Source organism: Phyllobates terribilis, unplaced genomic scaffold, assembly GCF_046119375.1.
Source record: "Phyllobates terribilis strain yellow unplaced genomic scaffold, ASM4611937v1 Scaffold_40__1_contigs__length_11209783, whole genome shotgun sequence".
Lineage (NCBI taxonomy): Eukaryota > Metazoa > Chordata > Amphibia > Anura > Dendrobatidae > Phyllobates > Phyllobates terribilis.
In genome coordinates, this window is record NW_027362800.1 from 6,030,613 (window position 1) to 6,044,992 (window position 14,380).

At 48.8% G+C, this 14,380-nt stretch overlaps 7 non-coding genes across 7 annotated transcripts; all 7 read right to left on the reverse strand.

Moving 5' to 3' along the window:
- Positions 1–6,096: 6,096 nt before the first annotated feature.
- Positions 6,097–6,287, reverse strand: LOC141188326 (U2 spliceosomal RNA). Its single transcript, XR_012262429.1, has one exon. It is a non-coding gene; the product is annotated as a U2 spliceosomal RNA (small nuclear RNA).
- A 1,121-nt stretch (positions 6,288–7,408) lies between these two features.
- On the reverse strand, positions 7,409–7,599 carry LOC141188327 (U2 spliceosomal RNA). Its single transcript, XR_012262430.1, has one exon. It is a non-coding gene; the product is annotated as a U2 spliceosomal RNA (small nuclear RNA).
- A 1,117-nt stretch (positions 7,600–8,716) lies between these two features.
- On the reverse strand, positions 8,717–8,907 carry LOC141188328 (U2 spliceosomal RNA). Its single transcript, XR_012262431.1, has one exon. It is a non-coding gene; the product is annotated as a U2 spliceosomal RNA (small nuclear RNA).
- Positions 8,908–10,031: 1,124 nt separating this feature from the next.
- On the reverse strand, positions 10,032–10,222 carry LOC141188329 (U2 spliceosomal RNA). Its single transcript, XR_012262432.1, has one exon. It is a non-coding gene; the product is annotated as a U2 spliceosomal RNA (small nuclear RNA).
- Positions 10,223–11,347: 1,125 nt separating this feature from the next.
- LOC141188330 (U2 spliceosomal RNA) lies at positions 11,348–11,538 on the reverse strand. Its single transcript, XR_012262433.1, has one exon. It is a non-coding gene; the product is annotated as a U2 spliceosomal RNA (small nuclear RNA).
- A 1,123-nt stretch (positions 11,539–12,661) lies between these two features.
- LOC141188331 (U2 spliceosomal RNA) lies at positions 12,662–12,852 on the reverse strand. The gene has a single exon (XR_012262434.1). It is a non-coding gene; the product is annotated as a U2 spliceosomal RNA (small nuclear RNA).
- Positions 12,853–13,975: 1,123 nt separating this feature from the next.
- LOC141188333 (U2 spliceosomal RNA) lies at positions 13,976–14,166 on the reverse strand. Its single transcript, XR_012262436.1, has one exon. It is a non-coding gene; the product is annotated as a U2 spliceosomal RNA (small nuclear RNA).
- Between the last annotated feature and the right edge of the window lie 214 nt (positions 14,167–14,380).

The window sequence follows — 14,380 nt, forward strand, 5'->3', positions numbered from 1 at the left end:
CTCCGAGAACCAGCACCGGGTGGCGTTGTGACCCACAGGCGCCCAGCTATCACTTACCACCAGGAGGCGGCGCCCTTGTCGGCAGGGCCTGTGGGAGCTGATGCGCAGGCTTTGGACAATGACCCGGCTCCAGACCTACACCATCAGGTCCAAGAGCTAGTTAAGAGCGTTGCTGCGCTAACCCGAACTGTGCAGTCTTTACAGGTTTCCACCCCAGGGAAGATCCAGCTGGCATCCGGACCGGAGGACATCCCGTGGCGTCGACCAAGGAGGACCCCACCGGCCAGAGGAAGACCCAGTGACCGATACAGTGAGGACGGACGACCCATCTGCTGCCGCTGCAATCAACCCGGACATATGGCAAGGTACTGTTCTTTAAACGGGCACAACCTGGGGTAGAGGGCCAACCCCCAGGAAAAAGATCACCAGGCCCATCGAACTGGCGCGACAGATATGTGGGAGGACGTCCAGTCTTGCCTGTGGTACTGGATGGCATTCCCATGAGTGCCCTACTGGATACCGGGTCACAGGTCACCACCATCCCGTACGTGCTCTTCAAGCAGTACTGGAATGACTCGGATATTACCCGCTACCCTGACGACGACTTGAGTATCATCGCCAGCAATGGCCAGCCCGTGCCACAGATCGGATTTAAAGAGGTGACCCTCAAAATCGGTAGAGTCGAACTGGCCGCACAGGGACTGATCATTGTAGATATTGATAAACATGAGAGTCACCCAAAAATAACTCTAGGAACTAACGTAATTGAAAATTGTCTTGCAGAGGTGATTTTCCTTTTACAGCAGGTTGCCAAGAACGCCAGCTCCGGCGAGCAGCGGGTGCTCCAGAAAGAGATCCGGGCACTGATGCAACGGCAACAAGTAGAACTCTCCGGCGGTGAGATTGGTAGCGTAAGAATGTGTGACCCTTTTCCTATTGCCATGCCCCCAAAAAGTGAAATGATGATTTGGTGCCGGGCAGCTATTGGTCTGAGAGGTAGAGATTACCAGGCAATGGTAGAACCAGTTTACTCAGACAGTAGGCCCACCATTTTGACAGCACGGGGGGTGGTCAATGTACGCCATGGGAGGGTGCCCGTTCGCATAATAAATATCGGGGAGAGGGAAGTATACCTGCCCCGGTATGCCACGTTAGCCAAATTATATATCACTAATCAAAATTCTATACAATCTGTGGAACCCTTGCCTCCATCTCACCCGGAGGAAGGTAACGGCTCTAAGAAAGACATGGAGGACTGGTGTCAGCAACTACATCTAGGTACTGACTCCACTCCCTCACATCAGAAACAAGGAGTCTATCGGGTGGTTCAAGAGTATGAGAGAGTGTTTAGTAAACACCCGTTAGACTTCGGGCGAGTCAAGGGGGTAGAACACCGCATCCCCACGGGAGATCATCCTCCCATAAAATAGAGGTATCGACCCGTACCCCCTGCACATTACCAACACGCCAAGGGGATGCTTAGAGACATGAAGGAGGCTGGGGTAATCCGGGATAGTTGTAGCCCCTGGGCAGCCCCATTAGTTTTAGTCAAAAAGAAAGACAACACCATGAGGATGTGTGTAGATTACCGGAAAATCAACCGTATCACACACAAGGATGCGTACCCCTTACCAAGGATAGAGGAGTCATTGGCTGCTTTAAGATCTGCTAACTTCTTCTCTACCTTGGATCTCACTAGCGGGTACTGGCAGGTTCCTGTAGCAGAGGCGGACCGGGAGAAGACCGCATTCACCACCCCGATGGGACTTAGCGAGTTCACCTGCATGCCGTTCGGACTCTGCAACGCACCAGGAACCTTCCAACGCCTAATGGAGTGTTGTCTGGGCCACAGAAACTTCGAGACGGTCCTGTTGTACCTGGACGATGTCATCGTATATTCCAAGACGTATGAGGACCACCTGAAACACCTGGCGGAAGTGTTCGAGGCTCTGGCGAGTTACGGCCTAAAGGTGAAACCCTCCAAGTGTCACCTCCTGAAACCAAAGGTGCAGTACCTGGGACACGTGGTGAGCGCTGACGGAGTGGCTCCCGACCCTGATAAAATCACCGCAATTAAGGAATGGCCAAGCCCCTCCAGCGTAAAAGAAGTGCGGCAGTTCCTCGGGTTGGTAGGCTACTACCGAAGGTTTATTCCCGGTTTCACCAAAAAGGCAGCACCTATGCAGGACCTCCTGATAGGCCAGTCCCGGAAGGCCAAGAACCAGAAGCCGCCCTTCAAATGGGAAGAGCTGGAAGAAGAGTCCTTCCGCCAGCTGAAGATGGCCCTCACGGGGGACGAAATCCTGGCGTACCCGGATTATAGCCAGCCCTTTATCCTCTACACCGACGCCAGTAACATCGGGCTAGGAGCCGTACTGTCCCAGATCCAGCAGGGGAAGGAACGAGTAATCGCCTACGCCAGCCGAAAACTGCGACCCACCGAAAGGAACCCCGAGAATTACAGCTCATTTAAGTTAGAGTTCCTGGCCGTAGTATGGGCAATCACTGAGCGCTTTAAGCATTACCTCGCTTCTTCCCGGTTCACCGTGTACACGGATAACAACCCGCTGACACACCTGGACACGGCAAGACTCGGTGCCCTGGAGCAGAGGTGGATGGCCCGTCTGTCCAACTACGAGTTCACAATTAAATACCGGGCAGGACGCTCCAATACCAACGCGGACGCCCTGTCCAGGATGCCCAACCTGCCGGACGGAGGAGAAGATCCGGAGGGACTGGAAGAAGTTGAACTCCCTGCGTTCCACCGTCATGGGACTATCCAGTATTCCCACCGGGTAAGGGGTAAGCAGGCTGCTACGTTGAACCCCTTACCCCACTACAACTGGGCGGAAACGCAAGACAGCGACCCTGCCGTCCGACTGGTGAAGGAGATGCTGACTCGGCCGGAGGCTCGCCTTGAACCAGACGCTCCGGAGGAAGCCAAACAACTATGGGCGGAGAAGAGTCGACTATTCCTTTACAAGGGGAAGTTGTGCCGCAGAATGGTCAACTCCCGGACGCATGAACTACTCTGGCAAGTAGTGGTGCCCCGAAGAGACGCAGCCATGGTGATGGAGGCATACCACGACGGAGCTGGACACTTCGGGTGGAAAAAGCTGGAGTTCCTGCTGCGCGAGCGGTTCCACTGGGTAGGCATGAGGGGAACCATCGAGAAGTGGTGCAGAGACTGTGGCCCGTGCAATCTGAGAAGGAAGGACCGGGCCAGCCAGAAGACTCCCCTGCAGTCCATCGTCACCCGGCAACCGTTGGAACTGGTAGCCTTGGATCATGTAAAACTGACCCCAAGCAGAAGTGGCTACGTCTACGCGTTAACCATCGTGGATCATTACTCCCGGTTCTTGGTTGTCGTCCCCGTCAAGGACTTAACGGCTCAAACAGCAGCTAGAGCCTTCCAGCAGCACTTCTGCCGTCCACACGGGTACCCGGACCAAGTGCTGACGGACCAGGGACCTGCCTTTGAAGCGGAGGTCTTCCAGGAATTCTGCAATCTGTATGGCTGCCGGAAGATAAGGACGACACCCTACCATCCGCAAACTAATGGACTTTGTGAAAAAATGAACCAGGTGGTAATGGATCTTCTAAAAACATTGCCCCTGGAAGAACGCAGTCTGTGGCCTGAGAAGTTGCCCGATCTGGTGGACCTATACAACCACATCCCGGTAGGTTCCACCAATTGTACCCCGGCTTACCTAATGAGGGCAAGACCTGGTAAGTTACCTGTTGACCTGGAAATGGGAGTCCTGACACCCGAGGACACTTCACCAGAAACAGACTGGGACACAGAGAGGCAGCAGCAGTACCGGAGAGTACAGGAGAGCGTGGAGCAAAGTCTCTGTCAGGCTAGGGAAAGACAAGAGAAGACATACAACCAGTATGCTCCCGCTGTTCCCCTGGTACCCGGAGAGCAGGTCTTGAAGAGGAAGAGACGGCTCCACAAGTTGGACGACCAGTGGGAGAAGGACCCGTACACCGTACTGCCCTCAAGCCACGAAAACCCGAAGGTCTGTACCATCAGTAAAGACGGAGGGGAAACCACAGCCATTGTATCCCGGGACCACCTGAAGAAGTGTCCCGAACAACTGAGGAACCCTGAAGAGGAACAAGAAGACCATCGACCCGTAGAGGAAAGGGAAGATATGGTTAGTACCGTGCTCGGGGACTTCCCTCGGTCTTGGACTCAAGTCAATGGTGCAGTTGTGGTACCCGTACTCACCTTCCTCCAACCATCATCCCAAGAACCTACGGAGCAACGGGTAGAGCTGGAAGAACAGCCGGTCCAGGAGGCAGAAGACTCCACACAAGCAGAACAGGAGAATCAACCCTCTGCTTATAGTGAGCCTGCCGTACCCCTAGTGAGACAAAGAGCCGGTAGACAGCTGCCCAGTTTACCCTTGACAGCTCCTACACCCTGTAGTTCAGGGCCAGACAGTCAGCTCCGTAGGTCCACTAGGGCCACTAGAGGCCAGTTACCCGCACGTTGGAGGATCTAAATGTTTAAGCTATTTTGTATGTTTACCTGTCTATAGTTGCTTGTGTGTAATTTTGTGTTTCTAGTTGTTTTTAGGAATCCTTGGTGGATTTACCGGGAATCCTTGTACATAGTTGGAGCGTAACCCAGGATGGACTAAAGACTGTCAAGGACTCGGGGTAGAACAGACCCCTACCTGGTTACGTCTCCCTGTTTCGGTGAAATGGACACCTTTGCTTTTCTTCAAAGACTGCACCCGGTTGCGGATACGCCGTGACCATCTTATTGTATTTTAGTGTTGTTGTTTTTACCTTGTTATGTTTTTCTATAATGTGTTTAGTCCCGGAGTACTAAATTTTACTAGGGGGGAATGTGACACCCCAGGGGTCTGGTTGCCACAGTAACGTAATGTTATGTCTGAGAGCAGGTGGGAGGTCCTTTGGTCAGGGATCCTGTGCATGCCACACCTCCTGCCCAGTCTTGGGAGGGGAAGAACTTCCCCTATAAAAACCTGGGGCTGAGGCAGGGTGAGTGAGTAGAAGAAGAGAAGAAGTAGAGACAGCATAGGAAGAAACAGCAGTTACAAGGAGTCAGGGGCTGGCAGCTGCAGAGTTCGCCCTGACTAAGAAGACTTTTTACCGGACCCGGAGTCCGAGGCTGTGGGGACTAATTCCTACCCAGCAGCAGAATCCGTCAGGCAGGGGATTTCAGGTCCTCTGGCCCAGAAGCCCGAAGACACGGTCACACGCGTGGGACCAGCACCGCCATCGTGGAGCGGAAGCCATTAGAAGGCCCCGAGTCACCGGCCATACGGGTGAGCACCACACGGTACACTCAGGGACGTGGGCTACTTACATCAGCTCCTAGCAAGGTAGCCAGAAGAGTACAGTCAGTTTGGGAGGCCTACAACTATGCCTGGCCAGGGGAGATCCCATCTGCTCAAGGACTGACCAGGCCCCATCCGCTAGCAAGTACTCCGGGAGGGTCTTTTGTTGTTACCAGTAAAGACCCTGAACTACACCGTACCGTCTCTGAGTGGTTCCTGCTACCCCCATCATCCACGTCGGCTGCCCTGAGGCCATACCCCTCCCGTTGGGGGTTATACTATCACGCTGCACAATCCCACCATCGGCCTCAGCGGTCTGCCCTGCAGCAGCAGCCCCCTGGCTGCACTCAACGGGTGGCGTAGTCATCAACCATTTACCGCTAACAGACTGCCGTCCAGTTTGACTCCCTGGGCACGGACCGGGTCACCGCCACGAGACTACAACCCTCAACAGATCCGGCTCCGGGTAAGCTCTCGCAGCGCGACACAGGCCCAGGGGCGCGTCACTTGCCTAATATGTCTGTTTATCCAAAAGGAAGTATAGAGGGAGAGCTAGATAGATAGCATTGCATTACATTACATTACATGGCAATGCAATGCACAGTTGCTGAAGTTGAACCAAAATGAGCTTGTCATCTGGCTTCTGCAACTTTTAACATGAAAAATCCAATGAGGAGAAGAAAAGCAAAGCCAAAGAGTCCATCCCAAAATCCGACAAACAAGCAAAATGAACAAAAAGCATTGAATTCAATTCTTTCTGATTTTAGAAACTGCATTAAAGAAGGGGTGCACCGGTCCTGGAGATACTGCAATACCAGGTCAATGCGTGGAGTGGACAGAGCAAGCTCTTTTTCCATCTCCCTGTTCTAAAAATCCATTTAATATATGGTCCCCAGATAGGGGACGTATCAGATATTAAACTGATAAGAACAGATACTACACTTGATCTTAGCCAAAAGGCCGAGAAGCGATAACCAGAATTGGTTTCCGACTACGGTGCCACCCAAGGATTCTGAAAAGTCCATTTGTGGAGATGGCCACCTGGACTCCCGTTAAGAAGACATGCTGTCAACCTCTAGATCCCTCACATGCCTGCACTTTTCGGCTTGCTGCTGCTGCAATCCACGCGTTTTAGATCTGCATAACTCCACCTCTTTTAGCACAGTACCCTCAACCCCCGGCTGTTCCCACCCGCCTCAACACCGTTGGAAGGGAGGAGAACCAATTAAGGCGGGGGGGGGGGTGGAACGAGCAGCTGTCTACCCTTAGCAGGAGGGTTGCTGATTAATTACCTCTCCTGCTGCTGCTGCTGCTGGCTGTCCAGCAGCAGACTGAAGGTGGCTGCTGCTGTGCGCAGGTATATAAAGGCTCAGAGCCTATTATGACACGCGCAGCCAGCGTTCCATTGCCACATTCCGTCTACTGCAGGCGGGATACCTGGATGGCTGAATGTCACTGAGAAGCTCACAGAGACCGCCATAAGCAACAGTTTAAAAGAATGCCACAGACTAATCAACCAAACTTTTTGGGTTGGTTTCTCTTTTATAGTCTGCAGGCATTAAATGAAAGAAGTCAGTGTTCCAGCAGAGGGAGACAACGTTTCAGAAAAGGCATTGTAGCAAACCAAAAAAGAAATTTTAAGCGCAGCAGAGTAACCAGCTCACATACCTGTTAGCTCAGGTGAGTTTAAAAGGCTGCTGTTGATAACAAGGGCATTTGCTAAATAGATGGTGTGTGTGCAACAATATACTGAAAGGTCAATTATATTGTGCAGCTTATCTCACCACCTGTAGTTATTTAGGTGAAAGCTCCAAAATGCTTGCCTAATATGTCTGTTTATCCAAAAGGAAGTATAGAGGGAGAGCTAGATAGATAGCATTGCATTACATTACATTACATGGCAATGCAATGCACAGTTGCTGAAGTTGAACCAAAATGAGCTTGTCATCTGGCTTCTGCAACTTTTAACATGAAAAATCCAATGAGGAGAAGAAAAGCAAAGCCAAAGAGTCCATCCCAAAATCCGACAAACAAGCAAAATGAACAAAAAGCATTGAATTCAATTCTTTCTGATTTTAGAAACTGCATTAAAGAAGGGGTGCACCGGTCCTGGAGATACTGCAATACCAGGTCAATGCGTGGAGTGGACAGAGCAAGCTCTTTTTCCATCTCCCTGTTCTAAAAATCCATTTAATATATGGTCCCCAGATAGGGGACGTATCAGATATTAAACTGATAAGAACAGATACTACACTTGATCTTAGCCAAAAGGCCGAGAAGCGATAACCAGAATTGGTTTCCGACTACGGTGCCACCCAAGGATTCTGAAAAGTCCATTTGTGGAGATGGCCACCTGGACTCCCGTTAAGAAGACATGCTGTCAACCTCTAGATCCCTCACATGCCTGCACTTTTCGGCTTGCTGCTGCTGCAATCCACGCGTTTTAGATCTGCATAACTCCACCTCTTTTAGCACAGTACCCTCAACCCCCGGCTGTTCCCACCCGCCTCAACACCGTTGGAAGGGAGGAGAACCAATTAAGGCGGGGGGGGGGTGGAATGAGCAGCTGTCTACCCTTAGCAGGAGGGTTGCTGATTAATTACCTCTCCTGCTGCTGCTGCTGGCTGTCCAGCAGCAGACTGAAGGTGGCTGCTGCTGTGCGCAGGTATATAAAGGCTCAGAGCCTATTATGACACGCGCAGCCAGCGTTCCATTGCCACATTCCGTCTACTGCAGGCGGGATACCTGGATGGCTGAATGTCACTGAGAAGCTCACAGAGACCGCCATAAGCAACAGTTTAAAAGAATGCCACAGACTAATCAACCAAACTTTTTGGGTTGGTTTCTCTTTTATAGTCTGCAGGCATTAAATGAAAGAAGTCAGTGTTCCAGCAGAGGGAGACAACGTTTCAGAAAAGGCATTGTAGCAAACCAAAAAAGAAATTTTAAGCGCAGCAGAGTAACCAGCTCACATACCTGTTAGCTCAGGTGAGTTTAAAAGGCTGCTGTTGATAACAAGGGCATTTGCTAAATAGATGGTGTGTGTGCAACAATATACTGAAAGGTCAATTATATTGTGCAGCTTATCTCACCACCTGTAGTTATTTAGGTGAAAGCTCCAAAATGCTTGCCTAATATGTCTGTTTATCCAAAAGGAAGTATAGAGGGAGAGCTAGATAGATAGCATTGCATTACATTACATTACATGGCAATGCAATGCACAGTTGCTGAAGTTGAACCAAAATGAGCTTGTCATCTGGCTTCTGCAACTTTTAACATGAAAAATCCAATGAGGAGAAGAAAAGCAAAGCCAAAGAGTCCATCCCAAAATCCGACAAACAAGCAAAATGAACAAAAAGCATTGAATTCAATTCTTTCTGATTTTAGAAACTGCATTAAAGAAGGGGTGCACCGGTCCTGGAGATACTGCAATACCAGGTCAATGCGTGGAGTGGACAGAGCAAGCTCTTTTTCCATCTCCCTGTTCTAAAAATCCATTTAATATATGGTCCCCAGATAGGGGACGTATCAGATATTAAACTGATAAGAACAGATACTACACTTGATCTTAGCCAAAAGGCCGAGAAGCGATAACCAGAATTGGTTTCCGACTACGGTGCCACCCAAGGATTCTGAAAAGTCCATTTGTGGAGATGGCCACCTGGACTCCCGTTAAGAAGACATGCTGTCAACCTCTAGATCCCTCACATGCCTGCACTTTTCGGCTTGCTGCTGCTGCAATCCACGCGTTTTAGATCTGCATAACTCCACCTCTTTTAGCACAGTACCCTCAACCCCCGGCTGTTCCCACCCGCCTCAACACCGTTGGAAGGGAGGAGAACCAATTAAGGCGGGGGGGGGGGGGGTGGAACGAGCAGCTGTCTACCCTTAGCAGGAGGGTTGCTGATTAATTACCTCTCCTGCTGCTGATGCTGCTGGCTGTCCAGCAGCAGACTGAAGGTGGCTGCTGCTGTGCGCAGGTATATAAAGGCTCAGAGCCTATTATGACACGCGCAGCCAGCGTTCCATTGCCACATTCCGTCTACTGCAGGCGGGATACCTGGATGGCTGAATGTCACTGAGAAGCTCACAGAGACCGCCATAAGCAACAGTTTAAAAGAATGCCACAGACTAATCAACCAAACTTTTTAGGTTGGTTTCTCTTTTATAGTCTGCAGGCATTAAATGAAAGAAGTCAGTGTTCCAGCAGAGGGAGACAACGTTTCAGAAAAGGCATTGTAGCAAACCAAAAAAGAAATTTTAAGCGCAGCAGAGTAACCAGCTCACATACCTGTTAGCTCAGGTGAGTTTAAAAGGCTGCTGTTGATAACAAGGGCATTTGCTAAATAGATGGTGTGTGTGCAACAATATACTGAAAGGTCAATTATATTGTGCAGCTTATCTCACCACCTGTAGTTATTTAGGTGAAAGCTCCAAAATGCTTGCCTAATATGTCTGTTTATCCAAAAGGAAGTATAGAGGGAGAGCTAGATAGATAGCATTGCATTACATTACATTACATGGCAATGCAATGCACAGTTGCTGAAGTTGAACCAAAATGAGCTTGTCATCTGGCTTCTGCAACTTTTAACATGAAAAATCCAATGAGGAGAAGAAAAGCAAAGCCAAAGAGTCCATCCCAAAATCCGACAAACAAGCAAAATGAACAAAAAGCATTGAATTCAATTCTTTCTGATTTTAGAAACTGCATTAAAGAAGGGGTGCACCGGTCCTGGAGATACTGCAATACCAGGTCAATGCGTGGAGTGGACAGAGCAAGCTCTTTTTCCATCTCCCTGTTCTAAAAATCCATTTAATATATGGTCCCCAGATAGGGGACGTATCAGATATTAAACTGATAAGAACAGATACTACACTTGATCTTAGCCAAAAGGCCGAGAAGCGATAACCAGAATTGGTTTCCGACTACGGTGCCACCCAAGGATTCTGAAAAGTCCATTTGTGGAGATGGCCACCTGGACTCCCGTTAAGAAGACATGCTGTCAACCTCTAGATCCCTCACATGCCTGCACTTTTCGGCTTGCTGCTGCTGCAATCCACGCGTTTTAGATCTGCATAACTCCACCTCTTTTAGCACAGTACCCTCAACCCCCGGCTGTTCCCACCCGCCTCAACACCGTTGGAAGGGAGGAGAACCAATTAAGGCGGGGGGGGGGGGGGGTGGAACGAGCAGCTGTCTACCCTTAGCAGGAGGGTTGCTGATTAATTACCTCTCCTGCTGCTGCTGCTGCTGGCTGTCCAGCAGCAGACTGAAGGTGGCTGCTGCTGTGCGCAGGTATATAAAGGCTCAGAGCCTATTATGACACGCGCAGCCAGCGTTCCATTGCCACATTCCGTCTACTGCAGGCGGGATACCTGGATGGCTGAATGTCACTGAGAAGCTCACAGAGACCGCCATAAGCAACAGTTTAAAAGAATGCCACAGACTAATCAACCAAACTTTTTGGGTTGGTTTCTCTTTTATAGTCTGCAGGCATTAAATGAAAGAAGTCAGTGTTCCAGCAGAGGGAGACAACGTTTCAGAAAAGGCATTGTAGCAAACCAAAAAAGAAATTTTAAGCGCAGCAGAGTAACCAGCTCACATACCTGTTAGCTCAGGTGAGTTTAAAAGGCTGCTGTTGATAACAAGGGCATTTGCTAAATAGATGGTGTGTGTGCAACAATATACTGAAAGGTCAATTATATTGTGCAGCTTATCTCACCACCTGTAGTTATTTAGGTGAAAGCTCCAAAATGCTTGCCTAATATGTCTGTTTATCCAAAAGGAAGTATAGAGGGAGAGCTAGATAGATAGCATTGCATTACATTACATTACATGGCAATGCAATGCACAGTTGCTGAAGTTGAACCAAAATGAGCTTGTCATCTGGCTTCTGCAACTTTTAACATGAAAAATCCAATGAGGAGAAGAAAAGCAAAGCCAAAGAGTCCATCCCAAAATCCGACAAACAAGCAAAATGAACAAAAAGCATTGAATTCAATTCTTTCTGATTTTAGAAACTGCATTATAGAAGGGGTGCACCGGTCCTGGAGATACTGCAATACCAGGTCAATGCGTGGAGTGGACAGAGCAAGCTCTTTTTCCATCTCCCTGTTCTAAAAATCCATTTAATATATGGTCCCCAGATAGGGGACGTATCAGATATTAAACTGATAAGAACAGATACTACACTTGATCTTAGCCAAAAGGCCGAGAAGCGATAACCAGAATTGGTTTCCGACTACGGTGCCACCCAAGGATTCTGAAAAGTCCATTTGTGGAGATGGCCACCTGGACTCCCGTTAAGAAGACATGCTGTCAACCTCTAGATCCCTCACATGCCTGCACTTTTCGGCTTGCTGCTGCTGCAATCCACGCGTTTTAGATCTGCATAACTCCACCTCTTTTAGCACAGTACCCTCAACCCCCGGCTGTTCCCACCCGCCTCAACACCGTTGGAAGGGAGGAGAACCAATTAAGGCGGGGGGGGGGGGGTGGAACGAGCAGCTGTCTACCCTTAGCAGGAGGGTTGCTGATTAATTACCTCTCCTGCTGCTGATGCTGCTGGCTGTCCAGCAGCAGACTGAAGGTGGCTGCTGCTGTGCGCAGGTATATAAAGGCTCAGAGCCTATTATGACACGCGCAGCCAGCGTTCCATTGCCACATTCCGTCTACTGCAGGCGGGATACCTGGATGGCTGAATGTCACTGAGAAGCTCACAGAGACCGCCATAAGCAACAGTTTAAAAGAATGCCACAGACTAATCAACCAAACTTTTTAGGTTGGTTTCTCTTTTATAGTCTGCAGGCATTAAATGAAAGAAGTCAGTGTTCCAGCAGAGGGAGACAACGTTTCAGAAAAGGCATTGTAGCAAACCAAAAAAGAAATTTTAAGCGCAGCAGAGTAACCAGCTCACATACCTGTTAGCTCAGGTGAGTTTAAAAGGCTGCTGTTGATAACAAGGGCATTTGCTAAATAGATGGTGTGTGTGCAACAATATACTGAAAGGTCAATTATATTGTGCAGCTTATCTCACCACCTGTAGTTATTTAGGTGAAAGCTCCAAAATGCTTGCCTAATATGTCTGTTTATCCAAAAGGAAGTATAGAGGGAGAGCTAGATAGATAGCATTGCATTACATTACATTACATGGCAATGCAATGCACAGTTGCTGAAGTTGAACCAAAATGAGCTTGTCATCTGGCTTCTGCAACTTTTAACATGAAAAATCCAATGAGGAGAAGAAAAGCAAAGCCAAAGAGTCCATCCCAAAATCCGACAAACAAGCAAAATGAACAAAAAGCATTGAATTCAATTCTTTCTGATTTTAGAAACTGCATTAAAGAAGGGGTGCACCGGTCCTGGAGATACTGCAATACCAGGTCAATGCGTGGAGTGGACAGAGCAAGCTCTTTTTCCATCTCCCTGTTCTAAAAATCCATTTAATATATGGTCCCCAGATAGGGGACGTATCAGATATTAAACTGATAAGAACAGATACTACACTTGATCTTAGCCAAAAGGCCGAGAAGCGATAACCAGAATTGGTTTCCGACTACGGTGCCACCCAAGGATTCTGAAAAGTCCATTTGTGGAGATGGCCACCTGGACTCCCGTTAAGAAGACATGCTGTCAACCTCTAGATCCCTCACATGCCTGCACTTTTCGGCTTGCTGCTGCTGCAATCCACGCGTTTTAGATCTGCATAACTCCACCTCTTTTAGCACAGTACCCTCAACCCCCGGCTGTTCCCACCCGCCTCAACACCGTTGGAAGGGAGGAGAACCAATTAAGGCGGGGGGGGGGGGGTGGAACGAGCAGCTGTCTACCCTTAGCAGGAGGGTTGCTGATTAATTACCTCTCCTGCTGCTGCTGCTGCTGGCTGTCCAGCAGCAGACTGAAGGTGGCTGCTGCTGTGCGCAGGTATATAAAGGCTCAGAGCCTATTATGACACGCGCAGCCAGCGTTCCATTGCCACATTCCGTCTACTGCAGGCGGGATACCTGGATGGCTGAATGTCACTGAGAAGCTCACAGAGACCGCCATAAGCAACAGTTTAAAAGAATGCCACAGACTAATCAACCAAACTTTTTGGGTTGGTTTCTCTTTTATAGTCTGCAGGCATTAAATGAAAGAAGTCAGTGTTCCAGCAGAGGGAGACAACGTTTCAGAAAAGGCATTGTAGCAAACCAAAAAAGAAATTTTAAGCGCAGCAGAGTAACCAGCTCACATACCTGTTAGCTCAGGTGAGTTTAAAAGGCTGCTGTTGATAACAAGGGCATTTGCTAAATAGATGGTGTGTGTGCAACAATATACTGAAAGGTCAATTATATTGTGCAGCTTATCTCACCACCTGTAGTTATTTAGGTGAAAGCTCCAAAATGCTTGCCTAATATGTCTATTTATCCAAAAGGAAGTATAGAGGGAGAGCTAGATAGATAGCATTGCATTACATTACATTACATGGCAATGCAATGCACAGTTGCTGAAGTTGAACCAAAATGAGCTTGTCATCTGGCTTCTGCAACTTTTAACATGAAATATCCAATGAGGAGAAGAAAAGCAAAGCCAAAGAGTCCATCCCAAAATCCGACAAACAAGCAAAATGAACAAAAAGCATTGAATTCAATTCTTTCTGATTTTAGAAACTGCATTAAAGAAGGGGTGCACCGGTCCTGGAGATACTGCAATACCAGGTCAATGCGTGGAGTGGACAGAGCAAGCTCTTTTTCCATCTCCCTGTTCTAAAAATCCATTTAATATATGGTCCCCAGATAGGGGACGTATCAGATATTAAACTGATAAGAACAGATACTACACTTGATCTTAGCCAAAAGGCCGAGAAGCGATAACCAGAATTGGTTTCCGACTACGGTGCCACCCAAGGATTCTGAAAAGTCCATTTGTGGAGATGGCCACCTGGACTCCCGTTAAGAAGACATGCTGTCAACCTCTAGATCCCTCACATGCCTGCACTTTTCGGCTTGCTGCTGCTGCAATCCACGCGTTTTAGATCTGCATAACTCCACCTCTTTTAGCACAGTACCCTCAACCCCCGGCTGTT